This window comes from Herpailurus yagouaroundi, unplaced genomic scaffold (assembly GCF_014898765.1).
Source record: "Herpailurus yagouaroundi ecotype Mexico unplaced genomic scaffold, PumYag 77, whole genome shotgun sequence".
NCBI lineage: Eukaryota > Metazoa > Chordata > Mammalia > Carnivora > Felidae > Herpailurus > Herpailurus yagouaroundi.
In genome coordinates this window covers 45,545,988-45,567,524 of record NW_024412388.1, presented here as the reverse complement: position 1 = coordinate 45,567,524, position 21,537 = coordinate 45,545,988, and the positions used below count along the sequence as shown (strand labels likewise).

At 41.2% G+C, this 21,537-nt stretch overlaps 1 long non-coding RNA gene across 2 annotated transcripts in view; it reads left to right on the top strand.

Annotated features, from left to right (window-relative positions):
• The window catches only part of LOC121027194 (uncharacterized), a 282,693-nt gene that overhangs the window by 17,066 nt on the left and 244,090 nt on the right, over window positions 1-21,537 (top strand). For both annotated transcript variants that reach the window (XR_005788599.1, XR_005788600.1), the window contains exon 2: window positions 18,911-18,998. This is a non-coding gene — a long non-coding RNA (uncharacterized LOC121027194). The remainder of the gene's footprint in view (window positions 1-18,910; window positions 18,999-21,537) is intronic.

Sequence of the window (21,537 nt, the reverse complement as noted above, 5' to 3'; positions counted from 1 at the left end):
GGTAAAGATTCATGATTTTATCAAAGACCAGTCCTGCTCATGTGCCCTGGATCCATTCCCTTTTACCTACTCAGTGACTTGCCTCTATCAATTGCATTGTCTCCTGAATCTTTAATATATTTCTTCTTCTGTTTCTACTGAATCTTTCCCAACAGGATATGAACGTGGTGTAAGATTTTTTGTCTTCAAAAATAACATCCCCTTTACCTCACATCCCCCCTGCAGTTTGAAAGTGAAACCAAGATATTCAGGTTTAGTTGATCTTGGGTGAAGTCAGCAAATTGCATTGTATGTTTTTGAGACTCTTTTGGTGAGCGTGCTAAGATGAAGAATGATTAATTTGAGTTTTTTGTGTTAGGAATTCTTACTAAGTGAAGATTACAGTAAATGAGAATGAAATTGACCAGTTTTCCTGGAAGTCAGTAGAACAAAGCATTTGACTTAATAAGACATATTTAGTTTACCAGGAACATGGCCGTGATGGAAATGCTGGTATATCTCTCTATTATTTCCCTGTTTGTTTGACTGTCATGGAAATCTGGGATGAATAACAGGAAATCTTAACATTAACCCGGTGTCTATAGGCTAATGCTTGCATTTACCAGCCTTGTTGATGGGAAGCAGGCAGGATAGGAGGTGGGAGGAAGAGGTAGAATGAGTAGAGGGAAAGTATGATTTTTCTACTCACTAACATCATTTTCCAGACATAAATAAATAAGGTCCATACCTATTCTTGTAGAAAATTTTTTTTTCAACGTTTATTTATTTCTGGGACAGAGAGAGACAGAGCATGAACGGGGGAGGGGCAGAGAGAGAGGGAGACACAGAATCGGAAACAGGCTCCAGGCTCTGAGCCATCAGCCCAGAGCCCGACGCGGGGCTCGAACTCCCGGACCGCGAGATCGTGACCTGGCTGAAGTCGGACGCTTAACCGACTGCGCCACCCAGGCGCCCCTCTTGTAGAAATTTTTAAAGCACTTAACATCCTGCCTTTCACGTGGTAGTAGTTCAATGCGTATGTATTAATTAATAAAAATAGGAGGCTGACCATGTCCCCAGGCATCTCCATGGCTGCAATTCCAGAAGTTCTCTGGAAGTTCATTACATCTAGCCAAAGGTGATCAAAAAGCAGCATAAACCTTACTCTCTCGCTCCTTAGTGTAACTATTCATCCATTCATTTGGTCAAAAAATAGTCATTGAGTGCCTTCCACATCCTGGGCATCGGACTCGGTGCTGTGGGTACAGATTCGGTGTCCATCCGTAGAGATTTGTAAACCAGGCAAATAACTTGATGCCACTGGTCTCTGGCTACGTAGGTTTGTGAAGATCACGGTTCTGGTCTCTGTCCCAGTGTCTCCATGAGAAAGGACTGATTGCTAAGAGGATTCAATGATACTGCTCACAAACCATGAAGGATATCAGGAGACTTACGTATTACTGTAAAAGTAAACGGGTGTACGAGATAGAGTACTTTTCACCAAAAGTACACAAAAAAGTGTACTTTATACATGGAAATGGGTATATAAGAACACTTCCTTCCAACACCCGGTTCTCATCACAGCAAGCACACTAGATTTTACACCTGAAACTAATACTATACCGTATGTTAACTAACTGGGATTTAAATAAAAACTTAAAAAAAAAAAAGTAAATGGGAAAAAAGAACAAATGTGTAGGGTAGAGCTGAATTGTTTGCTGACAAATGGGGCTTGAAACTTCTAGTTGTTATTCTTTCCCTTCAGACGGAGCACGTCGGAGGGACCTTTTCAAGCTTGCTTTCGTTAAAAATGATTGTTGGGGTGGGCGCTTGGGTGGCTCAGTTGGTTGATGGTCTGACTTTGGCTCGGGTCGGGGTCTCACAGTTTGTGAGTTTGAGCCCTGTGTGTTCGAGCCCTACTTTGGATTCTCTGTCACTCACCCCCCCCCCCCCCCCCCCCCCCCCCCCCCCCCCCCAGACTCGCGCAGGCCTCTCTCTCTCTCTCTCACAACTAAATAAACATTTAAAAAAATGAATGTCGGAATGAAAGGCCTACTGCCTACTTCAGCCATCAAGTGCAAGGGCCACTACCTGCTGCGGACTGATCATGTTGGCCTCGCAGGCTCACAGGGCTGCGGGGCCGTGTGTTGTTTGTGGGGCTCTTAAAACTTGAGGCACTTGGTGGATGTAGATCGTCCCTGAACAAAATAAGCTCGCAAACAAACATTGCTTTTAATTATCAGATTTCTTTCGGCCAGGCCTATCCTCTGGTGTCCAGCTCCCAGTGACAAGCCTCTTCATGCAATTCCCGCAGAAAATCAAAAACGTTATGAACTGCTACCTACCCCCAAGGACCATGCTTTTTTCATAAACACTCTCTTGTTGCCTTTAGAAAAGCCAGTAACTTCAGAAATTAAAAGGGTCTCACAGATCACCTGAGACTGTCTTTCCTAAGGCTCAGGCTTAGTTATGATAATGGCATTTATATTGATCTCATCAGCTGAATATATTCATTTTACTTTTTTTTATTTATTAAAAAAAATTTTTTTTAATGTTTATTTTTGAGAGAGACAGAGACAGAATGTGAGTGGCTTAGGGGCAGACAGAGAGGAAGACACAGAATCTGAAGTAGGCTCCAGGCTCCGAGCCGTCAGCACAGAGCCCGACGTGGGGCTCGAACCCACGAGCTGTGAGATCATGACCTGAGTCGAAGTCGGACACTCAACCGACTGAGCCACCCAGGTGCCCCTGAATACATTCATTTTAGAGGAGTGTCTTTTATTCTCTTCTTTCATGAAATGACAGATCGATAGTGATAATAGTATGGTAGTTTACACACACACACACACACACACACACACACACACACACACACACACACGAGTCTCTGAAATCACACATTAATCTGAGAGCCCGTTTTACAGATGGGAAAAATGAAACTCTGAGAAGTGATATGATTTCCCTAAAATGATAGTCCCGTTTCTTAACAGAATAGAAATAACCCTTACGTCTACTGACTAACAGTTTAGTGCTAAGAAAGGAAACAGAATTACATATAATGAGAAAAGCACTTTTCCCATGTTAGAGAAAAGCACTATCAGAGATAGCTGGTTCATGCAGAGCCAGTGTGCGTGGTCGTTGTCTTGTAGTTTGGCTGGAGGAAAGTTTATATCATCAGTGCTCATGCATTTCCCAGTCCTGTACCTTTGTCTCTTTGTAAGCCACATTGCCAGGAAGGAACTTACAGCATGTTAGGAAGGCAGTTATGGAAAAGGTTGGTGCTTATGATGTGTTAGGACTTAGACTTAATTCTGGCTTTGTTATTGGCGATGTCACTCCGTGTCCCGAATCAGTCTCCTTGCATGTAAAACCCTTCTCTACCTGCTAAGCATCCTACAAGGTTAAAAAGAGAATCCACAGATGAAAATGCTTGCTAAGTTGTATTATGTTCTACAGAGAGAAAAAGTTATTATGAAGGCAAAAACTAAGAGTTGCTACCTTTCAAGTCATAATAGGCCTAGCCTTTCAAGGTGGTAGAGAAGAGAGCTTCTTTTTTTTAAAACTTTATTTTTGAGAGAGAGAGAGAGATAGCATGAGCATGAGTGGAGGAGGGGCAGAGAGAGAAGGGGAGAGAGGGAATCCCAAGTAGGCTCTACACCGTCAGCATGGAGCCTGATGCGGGGCTCGAACTCACAAACTGTGAGATCATGACCTGAGCTGAAATTGAGTCATACGCTTAACCGACTGAGCCCCCAGGTGTCCCGAGAAAAGAGCTTCTGAATTTGTGTGCAGATGTATGTTGGTAGGAGAAACAACTATACCTGTACCAACGTTAGAGCAATAGCTCCTAAAATTTTGTACCCTACACACCTTGCTTGCCTCACCCTAGTCCCAGCCCTGAGTGTTGGGTGAGGGAGCTCTCTTCTGCCAAGGGCACGTCCCAGAGAGGGATTTAACTTAGAGCTGTCCGCTGCTAACATTTCTTTTTTTTTCTTTCTCCAGATTTTTATTTAAATTCCAGTTAGTTAACATATAGTGTAATATTAGTTTCAGGACTAGAATTCAATGATTCATCACTTATATACAACACCCAGTGCTCATCACAGGTGCCCTCCTTATTACCCAGCACCTATTTAACCCATCCCCCTCCCTCCCTCCCTTCCAGCAACCCTTAGTTTGTTCTCTATGGCTAAGAGTTTGTTTCTTGGTTTGCCTCTTTTTAATCCTCTCTTATGTTCATTTGTTTTGTTTCTTAAATTGCACATATGAGTGAAATCATGTTGTATTTATCATTCTCTGACTTATTTCACTTAGCATAATACCCCCTAGCTCCACCCCTGTAGTTACAAATGGCAAGGTTTCATTCTTTTTATGACGGAGTAAATATTCCATTTGACGGGACAAATATTCCATATGACTGACAATATTCCATTGTGTATATATGCCATATCTTCTTTATCTATTCATCAATCAATGGATATTTGGGCTCTTTGCATAATTTGGCTACTGTTTATAATGCTGCTATAAAGATTGGGGTGCATGCATCCTTCGAATTAGTATTTTTGTATCAAATAAAAAGCTTCTGCACAGCAAAGGAGACAATCAACAAAACTAAAAGACAACCTATGGAATGGGAGAAGATACTTGCAAGTTACATATCAGGTAAAGGGTTAGCATCCGAAGTATATAAAGAACTTATGAAACTCAATACCCAAGAAAACAAATATTCCAGTTTAAAAATGGGCAGAAGACATGAATCGACACTTTTCCAAAGAAGACATCCAGATGGCCAACAGACACATGAGAGGATGCTCAACGTCACTCATCATCAGGGAAATACAAATCAAAACTACAATGAGATACTACCTTTCACCGAACAGAATGGCTAAAATTAACAACATGAGAATCAACAGGCGTTGACGAGGATGCAGAGAAAGGGGAACCTCTTACGTTGTTGGCGGGAGTTGCCAGCATTTCTAGCAGATGAGGGAATGTGTGCATCAGTCCTGGAAGGGGGATCCGGGCAGCATACCACAGCAGCCACTAAACCGTGGCAGTCACTTATGAAGTTAAAATACACCTACCCTACCACCCTATAAGTCTATTCTTAGGTTTATTTCTAAGAGAAATGAGAGCAAATGTCCACAAAAATACATCCACAAACATATTTATAGCAGCTTCACACTGGAAACAACCCTTTTGTCTGGCATCAGGTAAATGGAGAAGAAACAAATGCTGCTCAGCAATGAATGAAACTCATGGATAAGTTTCTCAAACACTATGGTAAACCAAAGAAGGTGGATAAAAAGTAGTACCCTCTGTATAATTCAAATTACATGAGGTTCTAAAACAAGCAAAAACCAATTTATTGTAGAAAACAAATTTTAGAAGAACTGTCTCTGACATAGGAGATTGCCTGGTAAAGTCTATGAGGGAACTTTCTAAGCGGTGGGAATATTCTGTATGTTGATAGAAATATCAGTTTTACAGGTGCACACGTCTGTCAAAACTTGGCCCGCTGTTCACTTAGTATCATAATTTTACAAAATATAAACCTAACCTTAAAAAAAAACTTCATTGTTTTGTTTAATTGGCAAAAAGGCAAACTTCTAAGGCTTCGGATCTTATCAAGCAGTTACTATTCATATTAAAAGGATTTTAAAGGCATCACAGAGGCTACTGACTATAGAGAGGCATCATAGAATAGAAAGGGACGATATTGCAGCACCAAAGAAATCTAGGATACTGTCCCCAGGATAGTACCTAACCAGTGTGAGAATTTCAGAGGACATCTCTGTATGGCACCAAGTCTCCTAAAGGTCTTCTGATTTAAATTTGGTTCTTAGACTTTGAGCAAATATAGATAGCCATGAAAATCAGAAGTCAGTTGAAATAGTAATAAAAGCCCTGATACCAAAAGCGACACCTTGGTGTGATAAGGTGCCATTGAACTGGGCTGTGCGTATAAAGAAAGTGACAACAGGCTGGGCAGTAAACTCTTGGGCTTTAAGTTAGGTAGTTTTTTTTTATACAAATTAAGTTACTACTCTTATTTATAGTACATCATATGTAATTGTTCTTAAATTAACCACATTAGAAACAATATATAGTCTATTCAGGAGTGTAGTTTGGTCATTCTCAAAGGATCTGTTCCAAAGAATCCAGGAGTAATAAGCAAGCCCTATTTGATGATTCTAATGGAGATGGGGGACAAAATCTCATAAACAGTTTCCCTTACATAATGTCATTTAACAAGTCTTATTTCTGCCTGAGTTTATTGATTGGTATTGCCTTGTATTTTAAGGAATTTTAATTTACTAAAGCAGAAACCATCCAAAATGAGAATATGAGACAAAATTTCCAAAATTTCATCAAGTTCTCCTGCGATAAATTGCTCTGGTTTATTTCTCGCTGTTAGTGCCTCTGAGAGTTTGTCTCAACATAACCATGAGAGTGTGTATTTTCTATGGCTAAATCGAGTGAGGGGAAGGAGAGGGTGATGATGTATCTAGAAGCTTTACATAAAAATATGTCCCATCTGTAGTAAGCATCAGAGTTCTGATTGATCAGTGGCCAGCTTCATTTGAAAAGTCATCCCTTCATAATATTTTTCTTACTAATTAGGTCACAGTGGTTGATTTTCTTTCCATTCATTAGTTCATTCAGACTTTTATGCATAAAACACTTAATGGGGCACCTACTATGGGCCACACATTAGCATTTGGTGCTAATGGCATGTAAGGCAAAATAAGTCGTCATTGACTGAATCCAAGATGCTTCTGTTATATTAGAGGAGATAAGTCAGAACACAAGGAAATTAACACAGTGTTAATTTATTTAAACACATTTCTGTTAAGGTGACTTACAAAAATTGTGTTGGAGGGGCACCTGGGTGGCTCGGTTGAGAGGCCGACTTTGGCTCAGGTCATGATCTCACAGTCCGTGGGTTCGAGCCCCGCATTGGGCTCTGTGCTGACAGCTCAGAGCCTGGTGTCTGCTTCTGATTCTGTGTCTCCCTCTCTCTCTGCCCCTCCGCTGCTCATGCTCTGTCTCTCTCTCTCTCTCAAAAATAAATAAACATTAAAAGAAATTTTTTTAAGAAATTGTGTTGGAGCAGAAAGCACAGAGTAGATTTCGGCATGCTTTGGGAAATGGCCTGATGGAAAGCATCACATCTACATCATTCACTCTTTCATTTCAGTCCCCAGTTAGTTAATAGCATGGGTTGTTTCTGATGTAGCATTTATCCCTCTTCCTTCACCCGTAATCATTTCTTGCAGCTCTCCTAAGTATTTCTGAAAAATAGAACACACACACAAATCAAAGGGTTTTACTACTATGGTTAATTAACTGGAAACACTGTTATTTTCATGTTTGGCTCATTAACTTGGCACGGTCTGCTTTCTCCTTGTCATGAAATCCCACGTTTAGCTGGAGCTCTCCACCCAAGTTATGGAGACTGACACCGAAGGCCATCTTACTCTCCGTCTTCATGTGCTACCATAACTTTCTTGACTTGGGGTCCCGTTGTTCTGGTGCTCAGTCTTCTGTCTTTAAGGAATGCACTTGCCTTATCAGTAGCTGCTGGTCTGCCTTTCAGTGCTTGGGTGAGCCTGTACTACTTCTTTTGGAAATCTCAGGCTGCATACTGTGAGGCTTTCCCTTACTTAGCCAGAGGGAGAGTTTATTTCTTTAAGCTCTCAGTTTTCATTGTCCTTTCTTTCTCTTGGATGTCTCCCAGTTTAGGCATTTACATCCAGGCATAGGGTTATTGCTAGCCTCCAATGGAGGCATTTTTCACCCCAATCTGCTGATTTATTGTCCCTTCAATTCTATTCGTAGCACGTTTGATAAAAATAATAATTGCAATCAATCAGGCTCAAGCTATGTGCCAGAAATTGGCTGGTTGTTTTGTGGACATTGTGTGTAGCCATACCAATCATCCTGAAAAGTAGGCACATTATTATCCTGTGCTAACAGTAAGGAAATAAGACTCAGAGAGGTTAAGTGACTGGTCACAGAGTGAAAAAAATAGAGAACCAAGATCAAAACCAAGATCTTTTGATTCTAAGTGTTAGATTTTTCCCAGGGTACAATTTGGCTTTTTCTTGAAGCACATTGCCAGGAATTTGTTAGATATTTAATAGCTGTTTCTTAAGTGAATGCATAAATGAGCATGTGGAATATCCCATATACTTTTTGCTATACTGAAATGCTAAAAATGTCTATTGGCATTTGATAACAGACTTGCTCACAGGCCATAAGCAACTAGAAAAACTGAACAATATACATGATACATCTGTTTAAAGACATTGGACGGTATGGGATTATGCTTCACAAGAGAAGGTAAACAAATGAGGCGAGGCCCATGGTCAATTCAGCTTCCAACTTGGAGGCATTCTCTGGAACGTGGGACAGGGAGGGGGAACCTAAGGAAAGCTCTGCAGTTTCACTGAATCAGGGAAATAGATAAGCATTTGGGGAGGCCTACGTCGCTTGAATTACGGGGCGGAGTACCACAGAAGAGGGAGGTAAGCCCAGAAAGAGATTCAGAAATATGCTTAGGGGTCCCCTTGAGTCTGGATAAATATCATCCTGTGCAGGTGCAGAGTGCTTCTCTCTGAGGTCAAGCAGACAATATCGGCCAAGGAAGTATAAGCCAAACAATTCCTAAAGCCCACAAAGAGCTGGGAGTTCTGAAGAGCCAGGGTGTGGAGACCTTGCTGGACATCTAGGACATTCCATCGAGACCCAAGAAGGCTCATGCCGCAGTAGCAGAGTAAAGGATAGTCTTACTCTAGACTTACCCGAATAACCTTTAAAAACAAATCTTTTTTTTTTTTTAATGGAATACACCTGATTTATTTATGGTGTAATCCTTAATTTTTATACATATTTCTTTTTTTTAATTTTTTAATTTACCGCCAAGTTAGTTAGCATATTAAAAACAAATCTTAAAAACATGAAGCTGATTCACAAGCAATTAAGTGCCCCACGAAAAGAAACTTTCAGACTCTTTAAAGGAAGATTGTAAAATCCAGATCTTCAGTAATGTAAAACTTATAATGCCCAGCATTCAGTAAAAATTTACTAGACATACAAAGAAACAGAAAAATGTCACCCATAACTGGAAGAAAAGACAATCAGTAGAAATAGGCCCAGAAGTAACAGGGATGATAGAATTAGCAGATGAGGACTCCAGAACTGCTGTCATAAATGTTTGCAGGGATTTAAAGAATTAGAGAAACATATATATGAGTCAGTAAATAAAAGATACATAGAGAACCAAATAGAAACTCTAGAGATGAAACATGTTCAAAACTTAAATGAAATTTCACTGGATGGTCTTAATAACAGAACAAAAAACTAGCAAGCTAGAAACTATCTAAGTGGGAGCACATAGGAAAAAAAGGCACAAGACACGAACAGCAACAAAAAAACCCTACCAAAAACCAGCCTTAATCACCCTGAGAAAATAGTTTAATGTTCATGCAATTAGAAACCCAGATAGGGCGGTAGGTGGTGGTAAAAAAATCACTTAAAGAAATAATTGCCAAAGTTTTTCTAAGTATCGTAACAGGATAAACACCCACAGGAGTAAAAACCAGCCAGGCACATCATAGTCAGATTGCTGAAAACCAGCAATAAGAAGAAAATTGTAAAAGCAGCCAGAGAAAAAGACACATTAAATACAAAAGAGAAATATCCTGGAACGGCTGCTGAATTCTCAGAAACATACGAGACAGAAGACAGTGGAACAACATCTTTAATGTGCTAAAAGAAATTGTCAGAGTAAATGTCTATATCCAAAAGTAATCTCCTTCAGAACTGGAAGGCGAGTCCTGCAGTTTCTGGTCTGACATGTAAAGACCTTGGAAGTTGACACTCCCATTTCACAGCAAGGAAAAAGGTGAAACAACGCAAAGCAGCAACTCTTGTAAGATTGATGAGAGGCTTGAGGTCACAAGCTGCCACCCTGAACATTGGACAGACAGGTGAATACAAAGAATCACAGTTGACTTGGAGAGGACGCCCAGGATCAGAAGCCTGCTGCTGGTGTCCACATGCCCCCGCATCAGCTGGGCTACTGAGAAATAGCAGAGGATTACAACTGCAAGAGGTGTAACCTCAGGCCCTATCTAACAAAGAGTCTCTAAGGAAATCCAGAAGCAACAGGGCAGACCAAACTAAAGACATAGGAGGGAAGTTTAGCCTCTGCCTTGGACAGCTACAGCGAACAGGAAACACAGCCTCACTCCTAGCCGGATACGCACTGCACCTCACGCTAAAGGCCCATTTACTCTGTTTCTCTTTACTTGATACATCATGTCTGGCTGTCCACAAAAAATTAGAAGGCACATGAAAAGGCAAAGAACACAATCTGAAAGGGGGAAAGCTACCACCAGAACCAGACTCAGATATGGCAGAGATTTTAGAATTATCAAACCGGAGGAATTTAAAAATAACTTTGATTAGGGGCGCCTGGGTGGTTCAGTCAGTTGAGTGTCCAACTTTGGCTCAGGTCATGAGCTGATGGGTTCAAGCCCTGCGTCAGGTTCTGTGCTGGCGGTTCAGAGCCTGGAGCCTGCTTTGGATCCTCTGTCCCCCTCTGTCTGCCCCTCCGCTGCTTTGCTCTATCTCTCTGTCTCTCTCTGTCTCTCTCAAACAATAAATTTAAAAAGCATTAAAAACTAATGCTGATTAAAATGCCAAGGCCTCTAGTGGAGAAGGTACACAACATGCAAAATTGAAAGGCAAAAAACAAAGACATTTTCACACATGCACAAGATGAGAGCATATGTCACCTGAGCCTGCATGATGAGATATGTTAGACGGTGTTTTTCATTTTTTTTAATGTTTATTTTTAATTTTTGAGAGAGCACAAGTAGGAGAGGGACAGAGAGAGGGAGACAGAGGATCTTAAATACACTCTGTGCTGTCAGCACAGAGCCCTATGTGGCCCTCAGACTCATGAACCATGAGATCATGACCTGAGCCGAAGTTGACGCTCAACCCACTGGGCCGCCCAGGCGCCCTGAGGAAGTTCTTCAGTTTGAAGGCAAATGGCACCCGATGGAAGCTGGGATTTACATGATGAAAGCATGGCGTCAGACGTTGTAAATATATGGGCAAATGTACAGTATTTCTTTCTCATTAAAAAAAAATCATCCTTAAGAGAGCACTGATTCTTTAAAATAAAAAATAATAATAGTATATTGGGAAAGTTATAATATATGCAGAGGTAAAATGTATGATGAGTAAATAAGGGAAAGGAGAAATTAAAACATACTGTTATACAGTAATTCAAAGGGATACATACATCCCTATATTTATGGCAGCGTTATTTACAACAGGCAAACTATGGAAGCAGCCCAAGTGTCCATCTATAGAAGAATGGATAAAGAAGATGTGATGTGTATATATATATATATATACACATATGTGGTGTATATATATGTACGTATATATACATTATACATATATACATGTATACGTATATGTATATATACACGTATATATATGTATATACGTGTATATATATAATGGAGTATTATTCACTATAAAAAGAATGAGATCTTGCCATTTGCGACAACTTGGATGGAGCTAGAGAATATAGTGCTTATTAGTGACATAAACCAGTCAGAGAAAGACAGATACCATATCACTTCACTCATGTGTGGAATTTAAGAAACAAAGACATGAACAAAAAATAAAAAGAGATAAACCAGAAAACAGATCCTTAACTACAGAAAACAGAATCTTAACTCCCCTTTTATTTTAAAGGGGAGGGGGTGACGGGATGAGTGAAATAGGAGATGGGGATTACGGAAGGCACCTGTGACGAGCAGTGGGTATTGTCTGGAAGTGTTGAATATTGCACACCTGAAATTAATATAACACTGTATGTCAACTACACTGGAATTAAAATAAAAATAAAAGGAAAGTAATAAAAAATAAAATAAAAAATAAAAGACAGGAATGTAAAAAAAGGAAATCCACTGTTACAAGCTTCTTATGTTCCAGGTGAATTAGTTTAATATTATTTGAAGATGGACTGTTTTAAGTGTATACTGTACTGTAAATCCTAAAGTAACTAGGAAATAAAAAACAAAATGTTAATTTTAACAAACCAATAAAAAAATAAAATCGGTGGCACTAGAAATTATGCAGTTAATCCACCAGAGATCAGGAAAAGAGGATAAAAGAAACAAAAACACAGGTGGGACAAATAGCAAGATGTTGGCCTTAAACACAACCATATTGATAAGCACATTACATGTAAATGGTAAAAATGTTTCCATACTCGGAAAGAAAATAACCAACTGAAGTTACTAACATATTTTTATAAAATCACATATTCACTGATTGTCACAGTCACACTGACCTAATTTAGCGTAGTGTTCAGCAAATTCCTCTAACCATTCAGGGCTCATTCTGGAAGGTGCTGCACCAGGATTTAGGAAAGCTAACAGCGATGGGAAATGATATAGGTGAGCGCCGAGTCTCTCCAACAGGGCGCCGGCCAGGAGCAAGGAGATGGAGATAAATGTCAAATTTGGGATAAATGATCCATTATAGAAACAAAGATTGAAAGACTTGTATCTATGTTCTTTCTTATATTTTATGTACCTATTATACAGTTCTTTCTTCCTTTCTTTTTTTGTCTTTTCCTTACGCTTGATATTTTCTATGAGGAGTTTTATTGGTAGTTTTCTTTCTATTGAGTTTTTAGGTTACAGGATTTCCAGGTGGAATTGACTCATGGATTGGGTGGTTGACAGGGCTTTATGTCTCTCCGTATTTGAAAAAGATGAAAGGATCTTTGCATTATGGGGAAGTGATCGTATTGTGATTCTATTATTGGTGGGAGTTAAATGCAGCTAAAAACATGAGCACTAAATGGATAGCTGAAGGTGTGGGCTACGCAGGTCATTTGTGCAATGCTTTCAGCTCCCTTCCTGGGTTTCCATGCTCAGGCCTGTAGGACAGGGGTCGGCTTCTGCAGGCAGCACGCCCCAAACTCCCCTGATGGCTGGCGTCCTTCTCTGTTTCACCAGTGGGAGGAAGGTGCACGAGATTATAAAGCAGGAGTAGAATTGGGGAAAAGGGATAGGAAGGGGGAAGGTCATTGCTCTTCTGTGTCTGCTTTCGGTGTTGTCAGGCAGAAACAGGTGGCTGTGAATGGTGGCCGCCTTCAGTAGGTCTAGTAGCAGCAGACCTGGTGGCAATTGATTGCCAGTGACTGCTAGGTTATGGCTTTAGTGGTGTCCGTAGGTAGGGTGGTCCTGGCCGCAGCAGCAGGTGTGGTGGCTACATGTCCTTAGGCGGCTGCAGTGTGGGCCACAAGTGAGCTCCTGTTCTCTGCTGACACTGCCTCCCTTTTGTGCCTCAAGCTGGTAGGGTGGTTGCAGCTTCCTGCAGTTACTAATCTCTGGGATTACTTACCACCCCCTGTTGGCATCCTTTGCCTTCAAGTGCTTTTAGAGCCAGGAGCCTGTATTACCCCTCCCCTTCCCATTTGAAATCACTAGTGTGGTTTTGATATGCCTGAGGAGACCCTGACTGATACAGGGGACGTGAGAGATTTTGGCCGACGTAAACTCCTTCTGGAGAATTTCCTAATATCTCCGCAGCAGTATAGACCAATCTGAGAGGTGCTTAGCACACCTCTGTCTTTTTGGCCACGCCTCCTCTGCTCCAGCCTCCCGGACTCCCACCTCTTTGAGTGTGTTCACATAAATAGCATGTGCCTAGCACTCAAAATGTTAAAGCCGGGATGAATTTATTGGGTACTGAGATGATTTCTATGACCTTAAGTACCCTTCCTAGTCCTAATATTTTAGAATGATGAGTCTACCCCGTAGATTACTGTGAGATGCTACAGATTTTTTTGAAAGGGATCCATAAATCCATATACGCATAAGAATTTGTATGCTGCAAAAAATAGCTAAGCGGCTCAGAGTATTATTATTTTTTTGACCTAAGTGTATTAGATACTTAGAATTGGCAACATACAAACTAATTTCTGCATTAATGAACACAGCCACTTTTATAACTGCAGTTTTAAAAATCAGGAGTTTAATAAATCAGTAATACTATTTTTCTTTTTATGACAGGGGGCAATCCACAAATTCTTTTATGTTTAAAAAGGGGCATATTTACCTGAAAGGGTTGGAAACCACAATACTAGAGTTCTCCATTTCAAACATGACATAGTTTCAAATTCCAGTGCCTCAGTCTTGAAGTTCTAAAGCCTGCAGGTTTAAAGGATGATTTTTCTGGAACGCGTCTTTGATGAACAAGATTTTACTTATTTAAGCTATACTATTACTAAGCAACACAGACTTAATATGCTCCGGTCATTTGGGAATTCCAGAACAAATGGGCTTTTGTTGGCAAGACAATTAATTTTATGAACAAGTGTAGTTTTGTTTCCTCACTTTAATTCTACCCTAAGAAGAACCTGGGGAGAAAAGTTTGAGAATAGCAGTGAAATGTGACTCTAAGATGAGCTTAAGATACACTCTCTATTTTCTGCCTGTCAGTAGAAGCACTACCATTTTATGATGTTAGATTAACATGGTCATTTCTGTTATAAAAATGACCAGTGACAACAGATTGTGGTTGAAAGAAGGGAAACTAATGTTTATTGGTGGCCTACAAAGAGTAAGATGCTGAACCAGCAACCCCCTCCCCCCAATTTTATTTAACAGAGGCTCCAAACGTACAGTAATATGTCCAAGGCTAGACAGTTAATAGCTAGCAGAGGCAGCATTTAAATAGATGTTTGTTTGGTTAAGAACTAGATTTGACACTGAACGCTGGGGTTTGAATCCCAACTCCACCAATAATTATCTGTGTGACCTTGACATAATCACCAAATCTAGCTTCAGTTTCCTCATCTGTAAAATGGGAACCATATACTGCCTCTGTCATAGGGGGTTTGAGAATTAAATGTGATAATGTATATAATGTGCATTTTGGGGCTAACACCAGGGAACCCATAGCAACTCCATGTTAGCTCCTCCTATTTTTTTTCTACCCCATTTTCCTTAAAATGAGAATTAGTAAAACTGATGCTTAGATGTAATTCTGTCACTAAGAACTAAAGGTGTACGACTTTCCAGAAGTCCTTAAATCTCTGACCTTCAGTGTTTCATTTGTGAAATGGAGATAATAATTCTTTTCTAGCCTATTTGCCCATTGTTATGAAAAAATTAGGTGAGATTTAGAATGCAAAAATGCTCTGTGCACAAATGTGAATTGATACACACACACACACACACACACACACATATTTTGAGAGCTGCGCTTTCCTTAGAGTCCATTTGTTTTAAGATTAAGGTGTTGCCTTGTTTAAAGTTTTGATTTATTTATGTGTCTCTTTATATAATTTTAAGTGTCCTCAGGAAAGGGTGTGTAAGCTCTGTTTGAAACTCACTGCCGGTTTCAATATTTCTTCCTTTTCCCGGAGAAAGGCTCAACTTAGTAAAGCAAACTGGACACTTTCTCACCATATGTTTGTCCAGACAAAGGAAGGGACCGTAACTGGCAGACTCAAGCTGACGTAGAGGATGTTTCTTGCTATCTTCAACTTGAACTTGTCTCATTTGACAGGACAGGCTGATTTATGCTGCCAGGTCAGTTCTCTTAGGAAGAAGCCACTTGTCAGATGCTGCATTTCATTTAGTGAGTTTCCAGGCACCTCGAATCCTTCGTGGAAAGAGGTGAATCGTGGATATAAATATAAAGAGACAGAAATAGCAATTTCCCTTTCCATTGAGTACAGACTATTCAGCATAGCCAAAATGAACTGAGTTAGTAGAAGTTATATTGTCACTATGTTGTCTTTTAAATGATTAATATTAAGCCAGAGGTTATGTTCGCCTTGAAAAGACATGTCTGTATAATCTGCTAATCTTAGAATTCAGAAATTTCTCTTCAATCTATCCTTTTTTTCCTCTACTGTTGCAGCTGGGGTCCCTCATCCTTTTCCACCTGGGCCATCACCACGTTCTCTTAAATGCCCCTTCTCAAAGTGTCCCAATCCAATCCATTCCAATCCAACGTCCACCTTATTGCTAGAGGGACATTTTTCAGGCACAGATCTGAGCATATTGTTCTTTCATTTTCCCCCATTACTTAAAGGACAAAACCCCACACCTTTTGCATGACCACGCTCACAGGAAATATTACCTTCCTACGTCCCTTCATCACTTAGCATGGCCCCTTAAGGCCAGCTAAGATCTTTCACTGATCTCCACGATTTTAGTCTTTGACAGATGTCTGGAATGCACATATTTCTGTTTTCTTTCCCACTGCCACTTTTTTGTTCAGGTTCATGTCATCTGCCTTTCTGGATCACTCCCTGTTATTCTGTAGCCCCTACAGGCAGGGGCCCAGCATCACCGGAGTGCAAGGCACGTGGTCAGGAAGGGGTCAAAACCTTAACTGCCAAAGGGGCACACGGGAACGTAAATGAGTGAAGCCAACCAGGGAGCAATGGCGGCCATGACATAGTGCGGAGGTCATGTCTTATCTGCCGGCAAGAGTGGCTGCCTAGGAAAGTGCCTGCTCGTTGCTTCCATGTGGGAATATGCTGGTGTTGGTGGACCTTCTCATATTTTAAGAGAAGATGCTAATCTGCACATGGTATCTACTGAAACATTAATGTTGGCAGCTAGTTCACATTTAAAAATCCCTATTGCTTGGGCTAAACAAGGCTGCAGGTCACATTTGGCACACAGGTAGAGAGGTTATGATGTCTAAGAAGATGCTCAAGAAATATTTACGAAAAAAATGGATCCAGGATGCGTTTCCTCTCGGGCTCTCGCTCAGTCTCTTCCTGCCTCCTGGATTGTGCCCTTTATTTAATCCCCCTTCAAAGTATGGTGTATGTTTTTCTCAGACCTTTCATGCCAGTTGCTCAGATCAATTGAGAACCCACTCTGTTCTAAGCCCTCGCGGTGAATTGATAATAAAGAAACATTATCCCTGAATTGATGGGATAACAAAGTCAGGTAGTTTATGGCAGTGGCAGATAGGAACAATAGTGTTGCAGCTTTTTTTTTTTTTTTTTTTTTTTTAAGTAGGCTTCACATCCAGCGAGGAGCCCTATGTGGTGCTTGAACTCACGACCCGGAGGTGAGATCAAGACTTGAGCTGAGATCAAGAGTTGGACGCTTAACTGAATGAGCCACCCAGGCACCCCTCCAACTATTTGTAAAAATCTAGCTTCTTCTCTTGATACCATTAAGCACTTGAAGGATAATTTTAAGTTAAATTGTATGTCAATAATTGAACTGCAAGTGTTTCACATTTTACTAGGGTGTAACTAGATTGTGGGCTCCTCAGTGGCAAGGAGCTCTGATTAAATGGGATTTATATTCAGTGCTCCTACAGATCAGGAGATAGTCATGTATGTAAGTGACAATAAATCATTACCTACAAGTCGTTTAAAACTCGTCGTTGGTTCATCAGTGGTTGATTTAGTTAGGATGAGAATCCTATTAGTGCAAAATTCATATAACTTTCTTGCAAAGTAGGGCTAAGGCTTTTACTTTGTCCATGTGTGCCCTGATGGATGTTAGCTGTGCCCCGTTGACTCACTTGAATGGTTATGTTCATAAGCTGTGTCTGCACTTTAAAGTTTCTTTAAAGTGATGCAAGATATAAAAGACATTTGGAAGAAATTTTAATGTACAGGCCTCTTAGATTTCTGTGATTTTTTTTCTAGTCTTTTACAATAATCTCGTTCACTATCAATTTGCAATAATGACTTTTGCCGTGCTGTCTTTAAAATGTTTACGTAGCAATCACCTGTATTTTCATATAAACAACAAATCTCTTTATAAAAATTCATACTTTAGTAGTTTACACAGTATGTAATTGAATTTAGTAATTATTTTTCAGAAATACAACCAGAATAAAGAGTAGGTAACCAGGGGCGCCTGGGTGGCGCAGTCGGTTAAGCCTCCGACTTGAGCCAGGTCACGATCTCACGGTCCGGGAGTTCGAGCCCCGCGTCGGGCTCTGGGCTGATGGCTCAGAGCCTGGAGCCTGTTTCCGATTCTGTGTCTCCCTCTCTCTCTGCCCCTCCCCCGTTCATGCTCTGTCTCTCTCTGTCCCAAAAATAAATAAACGTTGAAAAAAAAAATTAAAAAAAAAAAAAAGAGTAGGTAACCAAATATAAGTGACTTGTGATCATCATATCACTGACCTGGTGGGAGATAAGTTTCTAGCATGCTGGAGAGACAAGGACAATACCACTGGACATTCTCTGTGCCAGGGACATGATTCCATCTTTTGCAAAATGAATAGAAGCTATCAATTCCATCAGATCAGTTAGGTGAAGCTTCAGTTAAGTCTACTAGTCAATGGATTCAGGTAGCATTTATTGGGTTCTTTGCAATAATAATATCTTTTCACCCAATTAAATGTTCAGTGGCATTTCCAAGTGCATTTACTTATATTATCAGACTTTACTGGTATCCCTATGAGTGAGACCTTTTTTTCCTTTTGACAGATGAGGCAGTTTTCACACAGGTTGAAGTGACTTCCCTAAGGTCATATAGCTTGAACTTAATACGAGTGAAGGACTAGAACCCTAGTCCAGTCTGACCCAAGTTCAGGACTCTTTTTGCTCCTTAGTGCTCTCTATCCAAACCAGGCTAAATGAACTCCAAAGACCTGTTTAGCTTTACCACGCTCTGATTCTGTGATATATTAGCAATATCCTGCTTACATCATCCATTCTACAGCTACGAGCTTCTATCCCTCTATGGCTCTGTGGCCACTGGCTTGACGTGGAGGGGAGAAGGAGATTAAGTAGAGGGGCCAATTAGTTTTGGACTGGTTGGTAAATGTTTCACAACATCTTTGAGTTTGTCCCTCTCTCCTTTGATGAATGGCTCTTGCCTCTTTTTGACAGATTGATCTTGAGTGCTGGGTATTTTTCGCTCACCACATTAGCTGCCAGTTTTCCAGGCTATCCCCCCAGGACTGAGATGAGGTGAGAGGTAAGTTGTTTGTAAGTATGACTTGACTGAGCAGTGCAACCAGGCTGAACGTTCAGAAAGCCCTTCTGTGCTCGGAGCCTGCTTTCATGTCTTGGAAATCCTGATTTATTTCAGGACAGGGAAAATCCGAGCCGGCTTGCAGACTGGAAATTAAAATCTTAAAACTATGTATGAAAATCGAATATTCCAAATGGCCTGGTTTAAACATCACCCTGCCTCGTTGATCAAATGTAAAAGTTCTTGAAAAGAAGCAGGGGGATTTATGACTGGGTGTAGGACTGGGGAAAGGCTTGGCGAATATTTATGGGTAACTTCAAGGAGTTCCACTGACTGTACCTTAGTCTGCTTTTGTACCTTTAAGTTTCTGCTTTGGAGATTTCAAGCCTGCAAATGCTTATGGATTGAAAAATATTTTGGTTTGGCTGTATTCTGTGAACTTCTGAATTTTGGGGGGCAGGAGAGCATATGTATTTATTTGGACACATTTATCATACTGTACGTAAGTATGTATGCGTGTGTTTTTGTTCCTTTCGATTTATGTCTTTGATTTTCTTGAGGACAGGGCCTCTGCTTTAACTATCTCTGTGCCCCCAGATCTCATATCGTTTTGGAAAGTGGGAGGTACCCCATAAATACTCTGCTGGTTCCTATTGTCTCACTAACTTGTGTTGAGCACCTCTTTGAGCTGGGTCCTGTGCTAATGGCTGCGGGAGGCAGACAGACAAATGGAGAGAGTAGGAGCTTTCAAAAAGAACTTTACTTTAAAATCTTACAAGATCATAATTGAAAAGGCAATGCATAAAAATAGCTAGCCTTACAACTGAACTCTTCTTTTGCGCCCTTCAGTTACCACTAGGGCAGGTAGGGCCACACGTGCGGCCCATTTCATATACTTATTCAGGTATATTAGGAAGAGGCGGGGAAGGCAATTTGAGTTTTGTTCTCCTTTTGGCTGGTGAAGAACAAGATGAACACGTACAATGCTGGCTGGCGGATGGGTTGGTAACAGGAATGTAAAAAGGCCATCAGTAAACTCTAGAACAGTTACAGGTATTTCCACGTAAGTTATCTTATTTAATCCTTGTAATGTTTCATAGGATTGGCATTATCACTCACAGGTATTAAAATACTGTTCTTCTTAGAAGCCTTTCTACCGTTTCAGTCTGTCAGACACTCCTCATATTCAGGAGCCCGCTCCAATGACCACTCCTCTGCGATTCCTTTTCCTGGCCAGATTCACAGGCTCCTTCTTTTCTGCTCCCTTAAGGCTTTGTGTATTCCTCCAACTCGGCAGGAAGCAATGGCATCGCATGAGGAGCCCTGCTGTCTGTCGGACTGCAGGCTCCCCAAAGCTGTCCCTCCCCTGTCCCACAGATATCGCTTTCACCCATCTGTTTGCTCAGCCTGGGACTCCCGGCGCCTTCCCTGCCACCTTTGCTGCCTTTCCGTTCCCCATCAATGAGCCACCACGTCCTCTGCATTTACCCCTGCCCCCCCCCCCCACCCCATGCTTCCTAACTCCTCTGGCCTGCACTGCAGTCACTGCAGTGACTTTCCAGGCTTTCTTTCCAGGCTCTGGGGACAGCCCTCTTCCTCCCTAGGCCATTGCTCCCACTCTGGTGGCTCATGTCATTGCCCTGTGGTCCAGTAACCATTCAGTAAATTCCCACTGCAGTGAAAATAAGCCCGAAGATTGGAAGGCCACTTACAGGACCCCACGTGACCCGGCTCCTCCCCCAACCCCAGCCCCCTCTTGTATCCTTACCCTCTGCTGTCAAAGAGCTTAGCCTTTTCTTTGCCAAGCGCTTTTCTTTCTCCTTTTTTTTTTTTTTTTAAGTTTATTTATTTAGTTTGAGAAAGAGAGAGAGAGAGAGCGCGCACTGGTAAGGGGAAGAGAGAGGAGGGGAAAGAGAGGGAATCCTAAGCAGGTTCTGCAGTGTCACTGCAGAGCCCTGCATGGGGGTTGAACTCACGAACCAGGAGATCCTGACCTGAGCCGCAATCAAAAGTCGGAAGCTTAACTGACCTAGCCCGCCAGGTGTCCTGCCAAGTGCTTTTCCGCCTCGTGCTCCTGCCTCTGCCTAGAATGGTCTCTCTGCCCAAGCTAGCTCCTGCTTGCCCTTGAGGTCTTAGCTCAGATGTGGCATGCACGGAGCGGGCTTTACTGAGTGTCTGATTTTCAGAGGATGATATTTCTTTTCCTTTATGGCGTCCTTCAGAAATTACATGTATGTGTGTATGTATTTGCTTAATGCCTACCTCCTCTCCTGGAAGTCAAGGCTTGTGGGGACGAGATACATCCGTTCGATTTTTTTCACTGTTTCAATCCAGTACTAAGTTAGTGCCTGAGAGTACAGGGGGCATTTACTAAATATTTAATAAGAATCAAATAAATGAATAGGTGGATAAAAACAAAAGTCTTAAAATATGACTATCACCGCAGTACTATTGAACGGGCCCCTTATTTTTGTTTAGTGTCTGTCTCCCGAGTAAAGGTAACCAAAACATGTTTTTTAAAATTCCCACTGGGCGGGGGGGG